General features: G+C 40.4%; 1 protein-coding gene across 1 annotated transcript in view; it reads left to right on the top strand.

Annotated features, from left to right (window-relative positions):
- Positions 1-4,462: 4,462 nt before the first annotated feature.
- Positions 4,463-15,593, top strand: part of LOC124282742 (diacylglycerol kinase zeta-like) — a 388,746-nt gene continuing 377,615 nt past the window's right edge. Inside the window, exon 1 of the mRNA XM_046718812.1 lies at positions 4,463-4,733. The gene's annotated coding sequence lies outside the window, so the exon portion shown is untranslated. The remainder of the gene's footprint in view (positions 4,734-15,593) is intronic.

The raw sequence follows: 15,593 nt of genomic DNA, 5'->3' as shown, positions 1-15,593 counted from the left end.
TTTAACCACTAGACGACCTTACAGCCCCTCCATTCGGAAGACGATCTTCCGGACTAAAAGGGCTCTGGATTATTTAGGTCTTATTGTATAAACATCAACACACTTCTGTCTGTGTACTCTTGGTCCGATACCCAGCCTATCCATATCCCCAAAACGTGATACAAAATGGTACATGTTATTACCCTGCCTGTAACTCGGCGTTAAAGGCATAACACATGGTGTCGTCGGTATCTGGGTAGGGTAAAAGTGTTAAAATGCACTATGGGCTCTGAGGTACAATCGCTATAAAACAGGCGTTAACGCCGGACAAGCTGACAGATCGGCATGCATGCACTCACTCACACACTTACACACGCAAACATGCACGCGTCCCTTTTCACCTACCTTTGTTAAGATTAGATTTACTTACCCGCCACATAGCTGGAAACCCGTAAAGATCCGGGTTAGAATTAATCTTCAGTAACCCATGTCTGGTGGTCAGACTTGCTGACTTGATTGACACATGTCATCGTATCCCAGTTGCGTAGATCGATGCTAATGCATGCTCACTTGATTGTGTGGTCCAGACTCGATTATTTACAGGCCGCCGCCATATAGTTGGAATATTGCTGAGTGCGGCGTAAAACTACACTCACTCACTCAAACAACAAACCTGGAACACTAATGAATGACGTTCTACAACGCCCTATACAACTGGGCTATCGCGCAATACATTTACAAAATACAACAAAACATGTTATATTTTTAATACCAAGAGCATTGGCTCACTCCGAAATAGAGCTTTCGATCTGTTTTACTTGAGTGAGTTTGGTTTTAAAGCTGCGTTCAACAACATTTTAGCCTTTCACCTGTGAGCGTAATGTCGAGAATTCTAAGCTATGCAGGACATTATATCTTCACCACCGTGCCGAAACTCACTCGCTTGTTAAATGTTGTTGAGTTACAACGAAACATATACAAAAAAAGTCAAGTCCAATTTTGGATTCGAACCCATGATCCTAGGTTTCTAGTACGACTATGTCGCACAATGCCCCGGAACGGTCTGGAACATGAACTTAAGAACTTTTTCGATTTTGATTCCGTGTTGTGCGACAAGTTTCCCACAATGTATGTTTCTTGCACCATGCTATAAAGTGACAATTCGTGACCACTGTGTTAACTCAAATCACCATAAATCACATCCCTGACACATGCCAACCACATGTGGCTATATAACTTTCTTATCTGGTGTGAAATGATTGTTTAAACCTTATACTGCACTTTCTTCTTTCGTATTCAAGTATACATACAACAGCCTGTAGACAAGCGTCAGCCTCAGGCTGAAGTTTGTCCGTCTAATGTTGGAGTTCGCCTAATGTTGTAGCCTAATGTTGGAGTTCGCCTAAAGTGTCAGCCTAATGTTGAACGTCACCTAAAGTGTCAGTCTAACGTTACAGTTCGTCTAACGTCTAACTTCGTCTAAGCGTTGTTAATTTCACTTCGTCTAGCGCGTTATAGTTCGTCTAACGTCTTCCAGTAACGTTATAGTTCGTCTAACGTGTGTTGAATTTAACGTTATAGTTCGTCTAACGTCCCAGTAACGTCAGTTTTCTAACGTTATAGTTCGTCTAACGTGTCAGTCTAACGTTACAGTTCGTCTAAACGTGTTAATTTCAGCGTTATAGTTCGTCTAACGTGCCAGTAACGTTACAGTTCGTGGCTAACGTTACAGTTCGTCTAACGTGTGAATTTAACGTCATAGTTCGCCTAACGTGTCAGTTTAACGTTATAGTTCGTCTAACGTTATAGTTTGTCTGACGTGTTAATTTCAACGTTATAGTTCGTCTAACGTGTCAGTTTAACGCCATATTTCGTCTTACGTGTCTGTTTAACGTTACAATTCGTCTAACGTTATAGTTCGTCTAACGTGTTAATCTCAACGTTATAATTCGTCTAACCTGTTAGTTTAACTTCATAGTTCGTCTAACCTGTCAGTTTAACTTCATAGTTCGTCTCACGTGTCAGTAACGTCATAGTTCGTCTAATGTTATAGTTCGTTAACGTGTTAATTTCAACGTTATAGTTCATCTAACGTGTCAGTTTAACGTCATACTTCGTCTAACGTGTCAGTTTAACGTTATAGCTCGTCTAACGTGTCAGTTCGTTAACGTGTTAATTTCAACGTTATAGTTCGTCTAACGTGTCAGTAACGTTATAGTTTGTCGAACGTGTCACGAACGTTAAAAGAGAAATAATAGTGCGTCCATAAGATGTCTGTCTTTGAAAAGTTTGTTAACGCTTATACTCCCTATCCAAATTGAAAGTTCAGGTTCCCCTATAAGTTTCTTAAGAGTACATATGCGTGAGCGTGTGAGTCGGGGTTTACACCTACAGCACATTTAAGTAAAACAACGACACGGAACACCAGAAATGGCTTCACATATTGCAACCGTTCGTGGAATCAAACCTTGGATGTGACCTTGACCACTGGGTTACCCATCGATCAGTAATGTCAAGTTTTTGAGTGCGTTGCTGTCGTAGCAATATTCGGAACATATTTAGATTTATCGCATATGAAGGAGGAAATAATGATTATAGACTTCACCCACGGTAGTAGTAGTAGTAGTAGTAGTAGTAGTAGCAGTAGCAGCAGTAGTAGTAGTAGTAGCAGTAGTAGCAGTAGCAGCAGGGAGGTAAAAGTAGAGAGTATTTCGCTTATATGAGTAGCAGCAGTAGAAGAGCAGTAGTAGTAGCCCAGAAGCAGCAGCCCAGATAGCAGTAGCAGCAGTAGTAGTACCCCAGTCAGACAGCAGTAGTAGAGTAGACCAGCAGCAGCAGCAGCGGGCAGGGAGTAGTACCATATTTTAAGCAGCAGCGAAGACCTTCTGGTCTCAGTAGTAGTAGTAGCAGTAGTTAGTAGTAGCAGTAGCAGTAGTAGAAGCAGCAGTAGAAGCAGCAGTAGTAGTAGTAGTAGTAGTAGTAGTAGTAGTAGTAGTAGTAGTAGAGATAAAACGCCTTTATCAATATGCATTAAATATGTTTGGAGTTCATTCAAACATACGTAATTTACGGACTGAAGGCAGGTACCAAAGTTGAAAGAAAGCGATATTTTACCTTCTGTATTTTTCCAAAGTATATTTTGAGCAATAGATATAAACACTCAAATGTACTATTTATATTCTGTACATAAATTAAATATTTTATTCGAGAAAAATTATCTATAATCAGCTTGGAAACGTGTTCAGTGACATTGCCATCTGAGTTTGGTCCGTCCAAGCACATTAGCATTAAGGCAAACCATGCAATAGTAACGTAGGCGAATGTAATTACGACATATGACAGATATGATGTTCTAAAACTGTTAAAGGACACTTGTATACCAGTACCGATGGAATCACAAGTAAAGATCCGTGTCAGAATTGGTTTTCAGCAATCCATGTTCGTCGTAAGAGGCGACTAACGGCATCGGGAGGTTCACACACATCCTATTTGCCTAGATTGATGATCATGATGGTGATCACTGCATTGTGTGGTCCAGACTGGTGCACACTGAGCCAGTCTTTCAATATATTTGTTAGAAATACCCTCCGACGAAAAGATCGATTCAGGAAGCAAGGATTTTTCTTCCCTTATGTACTTTTTATTTGCTAATACAAACGTGGGTGTTGATCACTGGATTGTCTGGTCCAGACTCGATTATTTACAGACCGCCGCCATATAGCTGGAATATTGCTGAGTGCGGCGTAAAACTAAACTCACTCACAAACGTGGTGTGATAACCTTTGCAGTGATTCGTGAGTGAACAGCTGGGTCCCGATCCACAAAGCGTTCGTAACGTTACGACCTGTCGTAACGCTATACTTTATCATAGGCTTACGAATGGCATAGTGCTACGAACGTTTGGATCGGACCCCTGGTTGACTACGTCGTCCCCGCCATTTTCATCGTGACTGGGAGACAAATCGAAAAACATAGCTCTAATATTGTCTAAATCGGACTTCCTTGTGAAATAACCACTACACTGAAATAGGAAGTTATAAAGAAGGAAGTAACAGACCAAAATAATATCTCCTCCCTAACAGGGTGTAATGTGTGCTCAAGTACCATCTACATTGTACTTCATGGCAACCAAACCGCTCTCTATTGTATACACATCATTTGTTGACGTGAATAACTTAAGCGTGTATACATTTTGCCATAAGTTGTAACTTTGAAGAAATCTTTCGCTATATCGCACGGATATAGAATTCGAGTTATACAAGACATCGATGAAAGCAATGGATGTTATTGAACAATATGGTTAGGTTAATAACTAACATTTATTTATTTCAAATAATGCACTTGCGGGTATATTAGCCGTGAGTGTTGTTATATCGAGGCAGGCAACATATATTGGTGCTGGTAGTTACGAATAGATATACACCATGTTGCTTTTAATAGCGCATGTTTTACAATTGAAGTCACGCTCGGTCAAAGGTGAAGGAGTCACGTGATGCTTGTCGATATTCCAGCGTTGTAATCCGTATTATTCGAGTGTTTAATCAAAGTGACTGTGCAGGAAATGATTAATTTATGTCAAATAATACGTTGAAGGAATTATCCCAGCTTGGACTGTGAATGGCGAGGACAGGATATTAACTGTTCCCTCATATCCCCCGCCCAGCCTAAGCAGCTTTTACCGTCAACACATTGGTTGACTCTCTGATTGGAGTACACACAAATCACCGCCGTAGTCGTCGTGCAACCTGGTAAAGGTAAGTCGTCACTGATGTACACAATTCTTGTTTCGTGTTATACGTTGCCTGTTAATGATTCTAAATGTTATCAAAAACTACATACTGTATACATTACCGGACCGGATCCTTTCTCTTTGTTTTCTTAATGATGCCTCAAGAGCGGATGCAGTTTGCACAATGTGCACAGATTATATATTAGGTGTGCAGCTTGCATTTTTCCGCAATATTTGTGAAAGAAACACGAACTCATGCACATGCAGTTTCAAGATGTATCTCTGTAGTGTTTCTATGTACACAGATTACATTTCGGTTGGGCATGTTTTAAAAATATCAATACATCACCAAGGTATATCACAACACTCTTAATACCAACTATCTATTTCAGTCAGTGGTGCCATGTTATGCATCAAAACAGACCCGTGGGTTCTTGCCCCGGGAGTGTAGGTTGCGAGTTATCTGTGTGGTGTGTTGACTCTGTTGAGAGATATCGGGTAATAAGAAACAGTGAGCAGTGTTTACAAAGGCACGTCATATGTCATGTGTCTCTAACGGGCAAAGGCTGGTGTATTTACACACTAGATCTATTTCTATCACCTTATAGGTGATCTATGATAATCAATACCGACTTGACACAGTGCACTGAGCGTTATGTAACGCGCGGAGAGCATCAGTAGCATGTCATGGGTGCCTCAATCAATGTGTAGATACTGTGTTACTGTATCACTATATATACCCTGTATAACGTGTGTGTCACCATCTACTGTATCACTATATATACACCGTATAACATCATGTGTATGTCACCACCTACTGTATCACTATATATACCCTGTATAACGTGTATGTCACCACCTACTGTATCACTATATATACCCTGTATAACATCATGGGTATGTCACCACCTACTGTATCACTATATATACCCCGTATAACATCATGGGTATGTCACCACCTACTGTATCACTATATATACCCTGTATAACATCATGTGTATGTCACCACCTACTGTATCACTATATATATCCTGTATAACATCATGTGTATGTCACCACCTACTGTATCACTACTATATATACCCTGTATAACATCATGTGTATGTCACCACCTACTGTATCACTATATATACCCTGTATAACATCATGTGTATGTCACCACCTACTGTATCACTATATATACCCTGTATAACATCATGGTATGTGTGTCACCACCTACTGTATCACTATATATACCCCGTATAACATCATGTGTATGTCACCACCTACTGTATCACTATATATATACCCTGTATAACATCATGTGTGTGTCACCACCTACTGTATCACTATATATACCCTGTATAACATCATGTGTGTGTCACCACCTACTGTATCACTATATATACCCTGTATAACATCATGTGTATGTCACCACCTACTGTATCACTATATATACCCTGTATAACATCATGTGTATGTCACCACCTACTGTATCACTATATATACCCTGTATAACATCATGTGTGTGTCACCACCTACTGTATCACTATATATACCCTGTATAACATCATGTGTATGTCACCACCTACTGTATCACTATATATACCCTGTATAACATCATGTATATATACGTATAACATCATGTCACCACCTACTGTATCACTATATATACCCTGTATAACATATAACATCACTATGTATGTCACATGTGTGTGTCCCACTGTATCACTATATATATACCTGTATAACATCATGTGTGTGTCACCACCTACTGTATCACTATATATACCCTGTATAACATCATGTGTATGTCACCACCTACTGTATCACTATATATACCCCGTATAACATCATGTGTATGTCACCACCTACTGTATCACTATATATACCCTGTATAACATCATGTGTATGTCACCACCTACTGTATCACTATATATACCCTGTATAACATCATGTGTATGTCACCACCTACTGTATCACCATATATATATACCCCTGTATAACATCATGTGTGTATGTCACCACCTACTGTATCACTATATATACCCTGTATAACATCATGTGTATGTCACCACCTACTGTATCACTATATATACCCTGTATAACATCATGTGTATGTCACCACCTACTGTATCACTATATATACCCTGTATAACATCATGTGTATGTCACCACCTACTGTATCACTATATATACCCTGTATAACATCATGTGTGTGTCACCACCTACTGTATCACTATATATACCCTGTATAACATCATGTGTGTGTCACCACCTACTGTATCACTATATATACCCCGTATAACATCATGTGTGTGTCACCACCTACTGTATCACTATATATACCCTGTATAACATCATGTGTGTGTCACCACCTACTGTATCACTATATATACCCTGTATAACATCATGTGTCACCACCTACTGTATCACTATATATACCCTGTATAACATCACTGTATATACCCCTGTCATGTGTGTCACCACCTACTGTATCACTATATATACCCTGTATAACATCATGTGTGTGTCACCACCTACTGTATCACACTATATATACCCTGTATAACATCATGTGTGTGTCACCACCTACTGTATCACTATATATACCCTGTATAACATCATGTGTATGTCACCACCTACTGTATCACTATATATACCCTGTATAACATCATGTGTATGTCACCACCTACTGTATCACTATATATACCCTGTATAACATCATGGGTATGTCACCACCTACTGTATCACTATATATATACCATGTGTATAACATCATGTGTATGTCACCACCTACTGTATCACTATATATACCCTGTATAACATCATGTGTATGTCACCACCTACTGTATCACTATATATACCCTGTATAACATCATGTGTATGTCACCACCTACTGTATCACTATATATACCCCTGTATAACATCATGTGTATGTCACCACCTACTGTATCACTATATATACCCTGTATAACATCATGTGTGTGTCACCACCTACTGTATCACATATATATACCCTGTATAACATCATGTGTATGTCACCACCTACTGTATCACTATATATACCCTGTATAACATCATGTGTATGTCACCACCTCACTATGTATCACATATAACATCATATATACCCCTACTGTATCACTGCCATATAACATCATGTGTATGTCACCACCTACTGTATCACTATATATACCCTGTATAACATCATGTGTATGTCACCACCTACTGTATCACTATATATACCCTGTATAACATCATGTGTGTGTCACCACCTACTGTATCACTATATATACCCCGTATAACATCATGTGTATGTCACCACCTACTGTATCACTATATATACCCTGTATAACATCATGTGTGTGTCACCACTATATCACTACCCTGTATCATCACATGTGTATGTCATACCTACTGTATAACATCATGTGTGTGTCACCACCTACTGTATCATATATATAACCCTGTATAACATCATGTGTATGTCACCACCTACTGTATCACTATATATATACCCTGTATAACATCATGTGTGTGTCACCACCTACTGTATCACTATATATACCCTGTATAACATCATGGGTATGTCACCACCTACTGTATCACTATATATACCCTGTATAATCATCATGTATCACTATATATGTGTATGTCACCACCTACTGTATCACTATATATACCCTGTATAACATCATGTGTGTGTCACCACCTACTGTATCACTATATATACCCTGTATAACATCATGTGTGTGTCACCACCTACTGTATCACTATATATACCCTGTATAACATCATGTGTGTGTCACCACCTACTGTATCATCATATATATACCCTGTATAACATCATGTGTGTGTCACCACCTACTGTATCACTATATATACCCTGTATAACATCATGTGTATGTCACCACCTACTGTATCACTATATATACCCTGTATAACATCATGTGTATGTCACCACCCTGTATCACTATATATACCCCGTATAACATCATGTGTATGTCACCACCTACTGTATCACTATATATACCCCGTATAACATCATGTATGTCACCTGTCTACTGTATCATATATATATATATACCCCTACTGTATCACTATAACATCATCATGGGTATGTCACCACCTACTGTATCACTATATATACCCTGTATAACATCATGTATGTCACCACCTACTGTATCACTATATATACCCCGTATAACATCATGTGTGTGTCACCACCTACTGTATCACTATATATACCCCGTATAACATCATGTGTATGTCACCACCTACTGTATCACTATATATACCCTGTATAACATCATGTGTATGTCACCACCTACTGTATCACTATATATACCCCGTATAACATCATGTGTATGTCACCACCTACTGTATCACTATATATACCCCGTATAACATCATGTGTATGTCACCACCTACTGTATCACTATATATACCCCGTATAACATCATGTGTGTGTCACCACCTACTGTATCACTATATATACCCTGTATAACATCATGTGTATGTCACCACCTACTGTATCACTATATATACCCCGTATAACATCATGTGTATGTCACCACCTACTGTATCACTATATATACCCTGTATAACATCATGTGTATGTCACCACCTACTGTATCACTATATATACCCCGTATAACATCATGTGTATGTCACCACCTACTGTATCACTATATATACCCTGTATAACGTGTATGTCACCACCTACTGTATCACTATATATACCCCGTATAACATCATGTGTATGTCACCACCTACTGTATCACTATATATACCCCGTATAACATCATGGGTATGTTACCACCTACTGTATCACTATATATACCCCGTATAACATCATGTGTATGTCACCACCTACTGTATCACTGCAGTAAATCAAGGTGGAGGAATCGTTAAGATTCATTAAGAAGTTTTTACCAATGCCGCGCCTCTCTAAAATCCGGTACAGCTTGATATCGACACTTGTGACAGGTGTTAAAGAAATATATGTGCAACAATTACTTCTTGTCACGACCAAGATCTCTCTGCATGGTAACTCGAAGTACAGTCAGTCGTGACGTGACAAGTAACACACGTCACGTCACATCACACATTACGACAATATGACATCCGTATAGGCCAGTCAGCCCACGTGTATGCAACTAGCCACTCAGATAGCCACAACGAGCGATGATTCAGCATCGAACGTCCTCTCTTTTACGTATCATGTATATTAACGGTATTAACAACTAGTTAATTACTTCCTTTGGTTTCCTGACGGTATTAAGAACCTTGTCATTCATTTCCAATATTCCTCTGACGGTATTAATGTTCTTGTTATTCATCTCCATTATTCCTCTGACGGTATTAATGTTCTTGTTATTCATCTCCATTATTCCTCTGACGGTATTAATGTTCTTGTTATTCATCTCCAATATTCCTCTGACGGTATTAATGTTCTTGTTATTCATCTCCAATATTCCTCTGACGGTTTTAATGTTCTTGTTATTCATTCCATTATTCCTCTGACGGTATTAATGTTCTTGTTATTCATCTCCAATATTCCTCCTTGACGGTGACGGTATTCATCTCAATATTCCTCTGACGGTATTAATGTTCTTGTTATTCATCTCCAATATTCCTCTGACGGTATTAATGTTCTTGTTATTCATCTCCAATATTCCTCTGACGGTATTAATGTTCTTGTTATTCATCTCCAATATTCCTCTGACGGTATTAATGTTCTTGTTATTCATCTCCAATATTCCTCTGACGGTTTTAATGTTCTTGTTATTCATTCCAAATGTTCTCTGACGGTATTAATGTTGTCTCAATATTCCTCTGACGGTTTTAATGTTCTTGTTATTCATCTCCACTATTCCTCTGACGGTATTAATGTTCTTGTTATTCATCTCCAATATTCCTCTGACGGTTTTAATGTTCTTGTTATTCACCTCCACTATTCCTCTGACGGTTTTAATGACCTTGTTATGCGCATCAATGTATGACAGTATTTATAAATAGTTATTTACTTCCATTGGTCTCCTGATGGTATTAACTATACACCACGTCTGTCAGTACATCTTTACACAGCATCACCTCATAAAATACGAGAAGTGGGGTACGGGTGGCCCAGTGGTCACGGTTGCAGCAAGAAAAACTCCAGTTTGCTAAAAAATACTCAACCGAGCCATCTTAACTTGAGTTGTGAGCACCTCGTCGTGCTCGCGGTCTTCATCCATCTGGTAAACATATCCGCCGTGATATTGCTGAAATATTGCTAAAAGCGGCGTAAAACCCAACTCACTCACTCACTCTGGTAAATACCTGAAATCTGCCCCACTTCGGGTGTTCGTTCCACATCAAGTTGACACGTCATCACACAACAGGAATACTGTTCAAAATGGCGGTAACTCAAAGCAACACGTGTAGCTCACCTACCACGAGAAAGTCATTTAAAATATGGACATTTATTCCATGGAATAATTCACGTTTGACAAAGTAACCAAGGATTTTACGAGAGCATCCTAAACGTGCTTTCACCAGTAACTGTGACACCCATTCCGTAGGTAATATAATATCCAACTGTCAGATGATCTATCGCAAAAGAACCAAGAGTTATGGTGACAGATCTTTCCCAATTGCTGGACCATTGCTGTGGAAGAATTAGCCAGAAGAGATCAGAATAAGTCAGACACTTGATGTCTTCAAATCAAAACTAAAGACTCATTTGTTTTGTGCCCACTACAACAAAACATAAATGCAGACTCATGGACAACAGCGCTTTTGAGCAGTGCTACAATGGATGCAAACGCTGTACAAATGAATAACATTATTATAACATTATTATAACATTATTAAAAGACACGTAAAACACAAACAAATCCCAAATACATTTAGATATAGCAAAAACGGGTGTTGGTAACAAATCATTTGCAAACTGTTGTTTGGTCCGCGCGTTCTTGACACAATGCTAGACAAAGTCATACATTGTGTCCGGCCAATCCTCAATTTACTTGTCTCTAAAGATAATCATATTGACGTGTGAGAACGTATGTCACCCGGAAACCACATGCGATGATGAAAATACAAATGATAAAACATATTCTGTTAAACACTTAGAGAAACTAATATGTAAGTTTTATATTTAAAATGTTAGACCCTGGTAGCTGTAAATCATCATTCATTCCATGTAGCACTTGAAAACTAAACAGTGATTGAGTGAGTGAGTTTAGTTTTACGCCGCAGTAATATTCCAGCTATATGGCGGCGGTCTGTAAATACTCTAGTCTGGACCAGACAATCCAGTGATCAACAGCATGAGCATCGATCTACGCAGTTGGGATACGATGACATGTGTCAACCCAGTAAGCGAGCCTGACCACCCGATCCCGGAAAACTAAATAAAGTACACAGGTAACTACAATGTTAATTCGGATCTAGTTTCTTATTTACGAGATGCGTGCAAGAAGTTACAACGATAAACGGTGAAGAAGGCATTACCAGTACGTCGTATCTAGGTCATGTGTTACAGTAGGTCTTCCAGCCCATAAATATGACTCGATGACTATCTTTAAACATATAATTGGGTAGTCCGCGCTTACATAAATGTAATCGGCAACTCTTTGATACGACCCCTGTCACATCTTCCTGGTCACGATTTGGCAATATAGCTGATACCACCACGGCACAATCAGGTTATAAAGACAAGTGTACATTTACATTGATTCAATAACTGCAGCCTCAAGGCGCCGATAGAGTTTATCCAAATGTCATCAGATCACTGCTATGTCATCTTCAGGTCCCAGCGTCGGTTATATATTACGACGATGGCTGCCGCGGGCCTCACTGTTATATCAGTAGTCTTTTTTCTCAAATTCACACCCGTTAACGAGCACTGCTAACTCTACATAATTGCACCCGGTGGCCAAGTCAGTGATTCACACAGTAGTATGTGTTTCCATCTGTATGTGCTTCGTTATCAGTTTGCCTGTAATAAATCACTCTTCTAAAAATATCCAGCTCTTTAGATTTGTTTACCAAAATTGCAGTCTGCCCGTGTGTCTGTGCGCTTCATTTGTTATCCATACGCTTACGTATTTTATTAACTGTCTATTTACTTCTCTCTGTCCATCCATGTATTTACACCGCTCTGTCGATCCGGGGTAGCCTATTGAGGAAAGAGGATACAGAGTGTGATGCCCATTTCTGGTGTCCCCCGTAGTGATATAGTTAGAATACTTCTAAAAGCGGTATAAAATCATACTCACTCACTCTATCGATCCGTGCAATGTCTTTACAACTGCAGCCTCAAGGCACGCAGGATTTGAGATCTCGCATTGTCAGAGTAGTTCCATGAACACACCACTTCGTTCCGCAGGTGGTTTCTGAGTGTGGTGACAGCTCCGGTTTAGTCTCTATTCGCCTACATTTCAATTCGCCTTCAACTCATATCGCATACAAAAACAATGTAGGCAAATTGGGATTAGAAAATGCACCCCCATACTTTTATAATGAGCCTGACTCAGTGGTCAGGGCCATACTAATCTTGATCGACTGTTGTTATAAGGGTATGTAGTTGAGTGGAGATGATTAGTGCATCCACTCAGAAGTTACAGCTGGGTTATAATAACATGAAAGGGATTAAGGCATAAGATAAATTGTAAAAGCAATGATGAGATATAGTTAAGTTCTCACTGTAATATACTCAGTTCCCTGCCACTAATAGACCTTAAACCAACTTAACCCTATAACATGGAGTGTTCGCCAAGCACTGATAGTCACAATGGCTAACCTGCTGAGGGCAGAGTTCATTTTGTCTCAGCGAGGAGGAAGACAAGTACTACATGATGGCCACAAGTATCGACTAACGGGATCGAGTGGTCAAGCTCGCTGACTTGGTTGACACATGTCCTCGGTTCCCAGATCGATGTTCATGCTGTTGATCACTGGATTGTCTGGTCTAGACTCGATTATTTACAGACCACCGCTATATATTGCCGAGTGCGGCGTTTAAACAGAAACAAAACGTACATAATGTGTGTGACTCGAGTTGTGAATGTGTGTGTGTGCGTGCGTGTTCGAATCCCTAGTAGCAAATACTGTGGTACTATCATAACGTTGTGCAATGATTCTGTCACTGGACTCCCAAAACTCAGGTTGTCAAGAACTGTATCTTCTGTCGGTACATAATGAAACTGCGTTTTTTCAAACTTTGATTGTTTGATGATAATTTTGGATATCACTATTTTTTACTATTATCAAAAAGTGACCCATAGCAAATAAAGCGGTATGCAAGGAAACACTGCTGTGTGGAAGTTGAAGAGACCTCCTTAAATACTTCGTGTTATCTGAAGGGGCGGTGGGGTAGTCTAGTGGTTAAAGCGTTGGCTCGTCACGCCGAAGACCCGGGTTCGAATCCCCACATGGGTACAATGAGTGAAGCCCATTTCTGGTGTCCCCCGCCGTGATATTGCTGGAATATTGCTAAAAGCGGCGTAAAACCAAACTCAGTCAGTCAGTCGTGTTATCTGAGGTGCGTCACAACCGTAAACGGATGATTAATAAGGGATATGCAGTGACGCAGCTCTTACTTCCACCCATCATAGTTCGACACTGTTTGACTGTCTATACCGACGGGCATGCACGTGAGTGTTTCACTGCGCGTGCTATTCCAGATTAATGTCATTTTATAGGCCTTGCCCACTCAGCTTTTAGCATGACTCGTCCGTTGACCTTCCGCTCTCCGGTCAGACCGGCATTATCAATTAATCTGTGAAACGGAGACACAGACCCTGGTTGCGTGTGTCGTCAGTTATTCCTGGTTTGGTGTAAATAATATAACGTCGGTAAATGGGATGTGGTGACCATTGGCAGTGGGTTTGGCAGGGTGATGGTGAAGGGGAACATCATATAGATAGGCACGAGGAGTGCGATGGGGATGAGCATGGTGATAGGGAAGGTGGTGAGGATGTCGATGTTGGTGATGGTGTGGTGTGGTGTGCTGTTGTGGTGTGGTGTGATGATGGTGTGTTGTGTTGTGTTGTGGTGTGGTGTGGTTATGGTGTGGTGATGGTGTGCTGTGGTGTGGTGTGGTGTGATGATGGTGTGTTGTGTTGTGTTGTGGTGTGGTGATGGTGTGGTGATGATGTTGGGTGGTGTTGTGTTGTCTTGTGTGGTGATGGTGTGGTGTTGTCTTGTGTGGTGATGGTGTGGTGTGGGGATGGTGTGTTGTGTTGTGTTGTGGTTTGGTGTGGTGATGGTGTGTTGTGGTGTGGTTTGGTGTGGTGATGGTGATGGTGTTGTGTGGTGATGGTGTGCTGTGGTGTGGTGTGGTGTGGTGTGGTGATGGTGTGGTGTGGTGATGGTGTGTTGTGTTGTGGTGTGGTGTGGTGTGGTGTGGTGTGGTGTGGTTTGATGTGGTGATGGTGATGGAGGGTATGGACATGTGAATGTGGATGGGCTGGGGAAAGTTTATGTGCATGGATATCGGCATGGTGATGGATTGTGATGGCTGTATGGATGGAAAAACGCCATGGATGGTGACCAGGGATCTATATTGTGACAGGGTGGTCGGATGGTGATGGGATCTATATTGTGACGGGGTGGTCGGAGGATGATGGGATCTATATTGTGACGGGGTGGTCGGATGATAATGGGATTTATATTGTGACGGGGTGGTCGGATGGTGATGGGATCTATATTGTGACGGGGTGGTCGGAGGGTGATGGATCTATATTGTGTAGGGTGGTCGGATGGTAATGGGATCTATATTGTGACAGGGATGGGGTCGGATGGTGATGGGATCTATCTTGTGACAGGGTGGTCGGATGGTGATGGATCTGTATTGTAACGAAGGGTGGTCGGAGGGTGATGGGATCTATATTGTGACGGGGTGGTCGGATGGAGA

The sequence above is a fragment of the Haliotis rubra genome, unplaced genomic scaffold (assembly GCF_003918875.1).
Source record: "Haliotis rubra isolate DU_JTF1 unplaced genomic scaffold, ASM391887v1 Scf109, whole genome shotgun sequence".
Lineage (NCBI taxonomy): Eukaryota > Metazoa > Mollusca > Gastropoda > Lepetellida > Haliotidae > Haliotis > Haliotis rubra.
The sequence above is the reverse complement of the archived record's forward strand: the minus strand, read 5'-3'. Positions and strand labels throughout refer to the sequence as shown.